We start from the raw sequence: 6,000 nt of genomic DNA on the forward strand, positions 1-6,000 counted from the left end.
AAATAGCTGGGTGTTGTGGCAGTCACCTGTAATCCCAGCTACTTGGGAGCTTGAGGCAGGAGAATTGCTTGAACCAGGAGTGAGGTTGCAGTGAGGCGAGATCGAGCATGGGCGACAGAGCAAGATTCAGTTTCAAAAAATTATGGTATATCTGTATGTCTAAATAACATGTAGATATTAAGCATGTTCCAGAAGAACTTTTACTGTCATTATAAAGGGTTCAGAATCTAGTGGTGGGAAAAAAAAAAAAAAAAATAAATATTAAAAAAAAAAAAAAAAAGGAAAATAACATACAGAAAAAGTGATAGAAACAAAATAAATATTTATTCTCTGCTATTTGAGGGTTTATGGGCTTATTTATTTCTCCTATCTAATCTTTTTTATCTTGAAATGTTACTAGTTTATTGTTTTTGCAATCAGTATAGTATTTGAAACATAAACATTTACTTTTGATAAGTTAAAAATATTTACTCAAAATATTTTCCTGTTAACTTATAGATTTTTTTCTATTCATTTGTAGTCATTTTAGAAAAATGGTGTAATATTTATTCAAAACCTAAATTGATATTGTCCTCACCGACAAGAAATATTTTGTAAAATTTTGGTAAGTCAGGTAAATTTTAATTAACCAAATAATTTAAATTACCTGATTTTTAAAAATGATATAAAGTTACCTAAACTTACTGTAGAATTAGAGGCAAGTCATGGTCACTGGTAGGAAAATTATCAACATTGTTTTTCCCTCCAAATGTCATTGGATTGAATTAATTTATGATCTTTGAATAATAATTTAATTTATAATTTGATAATTTAGCTGAAAAATACATTTTCAGTGCTCCATAATGATCGGAATGAATGCCACTGGATTGGAATTCTCATTTGCTGCATAGTATATGGGTTATGTTTCATATATTAGTCATTTTTCAGAAAATCTGTAGGAGTTCTACTTCTAAACGTCACAGGCTATAGGCTGTAAAATAGTAGAGCATTCATACCATGGGACTGTGCTATAATGTGGCACTGTATTGAGATAGGTCCACAGCTGCGAGGAGTAACGTTTTGCTACAGCTTGCCTGGTAGGCCAAAGCTTACTCTGCTTAGTCAAATTATCCAGTGTAAAAGCAGATGGAGTCCATGAAGTAACCTAAGGAAATGAAGATATTTCATTAAAATAAGGGTGGTAATGAGGCCATGTATCACAGATGCCTCTTTAGAAGATACAATTATGAGGGTGCTTTTAGAAGAGAAAGTACATTAACCTTTTCCTGGGAAACACAGGTATATATTTAAGGTATTATTGAGACATCTATGCCCATGCCATGGAAACACAGGGGGAAGATGAGGCAACTGTGTAGGGACCATTAAATGATATTGCCAAATTGGAGGAAAAATATGCCTGAGGGAAACTTCAAAAAAAATTCGTTAGCCCACATCAGAAATCAAAATACACTATTTTAATAACTGTCAAATAAGATGTGTTCTGAGGACAATGATTGATTAAAAAAAAAAAAGTAGAGTGACACTCTTAAGGGAACAGCAAGAGCTGATCACGTTTCTACAGCATAGCACTAGAAAATGTGTTGTTCTCTGTTCTTTCCTTATAATTGGACCTAAGCTAGTTATCCTAATGGTATAATCAGAGTAGATAGAACAGACAGAGTACAGGTACCTTGTCATTTCAGAGCTATGCAAGGATACTTAGAAACTTGAAAAACAATATTGATGAAATATTATCTTTGTAACTGAATTAATGCTCTTTCTCCAGACTCACTGAAGTACAATATTTAATCATCAATGGCTTTTCATATCTATTTCAACTTATGTAAATATATGGCAAATGCAATAAGACCCCTTTTCCTGAGACAACAGATGTTTGGTAAGCTGTTTATTTAATGTTTGATTAATTATATTTAATTAGATGTTTTATGTAGTGAACATTTAATATGTTATCTAGTGCTATATGGGTAATAAATAAATTTTTGTCAGTTTTATGGAAGTTAAGGAGCTCAATATGTTTGTTAATAAGCGTACATTAGATAAAAATATTGGAAGAACTTAGGGGACCTAATTGAAGTATATTATCTCTCTTCTGGATGTTATAAACCATGTTGAACATTAATTTTAGCATTGAAATATTATATCCATCAAGAGACATTCAACAGGAGAGAGACTCAGTACAACCTTCGGGTTGGAGTGAGTTCAGATCTACTGGTCCAATCCCTAGTTCTGGATTAATGCCTTTACAATGGCCACTAATTAATGCCACTAATTACTGTTACACTTTTTCCATTTCTGTAAAAAGAGAAGGCCATACTGACATGTTTAATACTCAGATAATGTAAATATTTTACTTTCAAATACACGTGATAATTATGCATCTGTCAACCCAACTTTAAGACAGATATCTCTAACTTTTACTAATATTAAACTAATCAAATTGAACTCTGAATTTTTAAAAAACAAACCAGTAGTAATTAAATTTTTAACAAGAAATATGTGTCAGAAATGTATGTGTACACTTCTAATATTACAGCTTTGTGGTAGTGAGATTTCCTGTGTGTCAGTTCTGCTTTGATAAACAGGAGCCAAACAGAGAATAACATAAAGAGTCTGAAACCCAGTTAGGGCTGCTGTGGTGCATGTATAAATGTAGATCATAAATGGATAATTGGCTAAATCTAGCTCTTTTATCCATTTAAAAGAGAACTAATAAACAATAAGGAGCCTTCCTGATGCCATCTAAATACATTCTGTGGAAGCATGCCATTCATTGAAGTCTCTTTGCACATCTCTAAGGTCTGTTTGCAGGTCTTTTTGTAGATCTCTAAAAATTTGCTTTATCAATCTGTGGGCTCCCATATTAGGTATGTATATATTTAGGATAGTTAGCTCTTCTTGTTAAATTGAATCCATTACCATTATGTAATGACATTCCTTGTCTTTTTAAAAAATCTTTGTTGGTATAATGTCTTTTTTGTTAGAAACTAGAATTGTGGTCCCTCCTTTTTTCTGTTTTCCATTTGCTTGGTAGACTTTGCTCTATCCCTTTACTTTGAGCCTATGTGTGTCTTTGCCTGTGAGATTAGTCTCTTGAAGACAGCATACTGATGGGTCTTGACTCTATCTAGCTTGCCATTGTGTGTCTTTTAAATAGGCATTTAGCTCATTTATATTTAAAGTTAGTATTGTTATGTATAAATTTGATTCTGTCAACTTGATACTAGCTGGTTATTTTGTAGATTTGTTTATATGGTTGCTTCATGGTGTTACTGGTCTGTGTACCTCAGCCTGTTTTTTGTAGTGGCTGTTAATGGTTTTTCCTTTTCATATCTAGTGCTTTCTTGCAAGGCAGGCCTGGTGCTGATGAATTACCTTAAGCTTAGTTTGTCTAGATATGAAATTCTTGGTTGGAAATTATTTCCTTTAAGAATGTTGAATATTGATCCCCAGTCCCATCTGGTTTGTAGTGTTTCCACTGAGAAGTCTGCTGTCAGTTTGATAGGCTTCCCTTTGTAGGTGACCTGGCCTTTCTCCCTGAATGCCCTTAATATGTTTCCCTTCATTTCATTGGATAATCTGTTATTTATTTGTCTTGGGGATGATTTTCTCATGAAGTATCATACTGGGATTCTCTGTGTCCTCTGAATTTGAATGTTGGCCTGTCTTGCTGAGTCAGAGAATTTCTCTGGGATGATATCATGAAGTATGTTTTCCAACTTGTTTCTATTTTCCCCATCTCTATCAGGTACCCCAATCAGTGATAGGTTTGGTCTTTTTATATAATCCCATATTTCTCAAAGGTTTTGGTCATTTCCTTTTATTCTTTATTCTCTATTATTGTCTGCCTGTTTTATTTCAAAAAGAGTCTTCAAGCTGTGTGATTCCTTCCTCCACTTGATCTTTCTGCTACTGATACCCGTGACTGTATTGTGAAGTTCTTGTATTTTTCAGCTACATCAGGTCAGTTACATTTCTTCTGTAAACTGGCTATTCTGGCTATCATCTCCTGTATTGTTTCATCATGATCCTTAGCTTCTTTGACCTGGGTTACAACATGCTCCTTTAGGTCAGCTCCTTCTACCTTCCAAAGCTTAATTCTGTCAATTCAGCCATCTCAGCCTTAGACCAGATCTACAGTCTTGCTGAAGAGATGTTGTGGTCATTTGGAGAAGAGCCTAAGGCTTTTTGAGTTTTCAGTGTTTTTGGGTTGATTCTTTCTCATCCTTCATGGCTTATCTACCTTAACTCTTTGAGGTTGCAGACCTTTGAATGGAGTTTTTGTTGATTTCTGTTTGTTTTTCTTCAAACAGGCCACATTTCATAGGGCTGCTACAGTTTGCTGGAGGTCCTTTCCAGATCTTAGTTGCCAATTTCTTTTCCCCCCATACCTGGAGTTGTCACCAGTGAAATCTGCAAAACAGCAAAAATGTCAGCCTGCTCCCAGGGATATACTGACCTATTGCCAGCTGGAACTTGCCTGTAGGAGGTGGCTGGAGACCCCTGTTGGTGGGGGTCCCACCCAGCCAGCAGAATAGGAATCAGGGACCTGCTTAAAAAGGAGTTGGCTGGTTTTTGTTAGAGCAGGTGTGCTGTGTTGTGGGGGACCCTTCCTAGTCCAGACCATTGGTATTCTCCAGAGCCAGCAGGCTAGAATGGCTGGGTCTACTGAACTGCAGAAATAAATGGTGGCCAACCCTTTCCCTGGGAGTTCCCTCCAAGGGAGACATCAGAGCTCTGACTGTAGAACCCTTGATGGAATGGCTGAAGCTGCCACAGGGAGGTCATGTCCAGTGAGGAGGAATGGATCAGGGTCACACTTAAAGAAGCAGTCTGGCCATGATCTGCCAAAGAAGCTCTGCTGCATGGTGGGGGACTCTTCATCATCCAGACTATTTGTATTCTCCAAAGCTAGCAGGCTAGAAGGGCTGAGTCTACCTAACCACAACTTTGTTCCAACTCAGGCAGACTCCAACTTATTGCCATCGGCTGGCTGGAATTCCAAGCCAGGGGGTCTTAACTTGTGATGTGCATGGAAGTGCAGCCTGTAGAATGACACTGCTTGGCTCCCTTGAGTCAGTCTCATTCCTAGGAAAATGTACAGATGAAACTCCTACCTTGCCAGGGATCCTGGGGCCAGAGTATGTAAAACTCCTCGGTCTCCATGTGTTCCTGAGTAGCTGCTTTGCCAAGATTCCACACAGGTCTGTATATCAAACCCAAAGTCCTGGTGGCATGGGCTCACAAGGGTATCTCCTGATTTACAGGTTGCAAACATCTGTGGGAGAAGCTGGTTTTCTGGGTGGGGTCACACAATCACTCACTACTTCCCTTGGATGGGGATGGGTATTCCTTTGGCTCTGTGCCATTCCTCAGTGGGCTATCACCCTACACTGCTTTTCTTCATTCTCCGTGGGTTAAGTTATTTTCGTAATCAGTCACAATGCACAAATCTGCATATTTCAGTTGAAGGTGCTGAATTCACTTGCCTCTTTCATTCCTCTCCATGAGTGCTGTGGACAGTAGCTGCTTCTAAACAGTCATTTTACCCCTTCTCAAAAGTTTGTTGTTGTTATTTAAATTCTAAAGGTAGTAGGACTATATTAAAGGGTTTTAAGCCAGAAAGATGTTAGCCATAATTATATGTTTGTATTTTGTAGAATTTATTTGATTTGCATTATTGAGAACAATTTGGAACTAAAATAAACTGTGTAAAATTTATAAGACAATAATTAGAATAGTATATGTGAGAGATTATAGTAATTTTGACTGAAGGAATTGAAGTAGGTGATAAAATTAAACTCATTCAACAGAAAATTATATATAGAACTACCTTTTTATTGCCTGCTTTTTTTAAAGAATGCTTAATTTTACCTAAACATGTAGATATTTCAGAGAGAACTTAAACATGTTGAGTATAATTTAAGCCATTTCTATCTGACTTTGTCTGCAGTTTATTCTTTTTTTGTTGTTGTTATAAACTATGTTTACCTACTATAGAGG

The sequence above is a fragment of the Cebus imitator genome, unplaced genomic scaffold (assembly GCF_001604975.1).
Source record: "Cebus imitator isolate Cc_AM_T3 unplaced genomic scaffold, Cebus_imitator-1.0 Scaffold69, whole genome shotgun sequence".
In the NCBI taxonomy this organism is placed as follows: Eukaryota; Metazoa; Chordata; class Mammalia; order Primates; family Cebidae; genus Cebus; species Cebus imitator.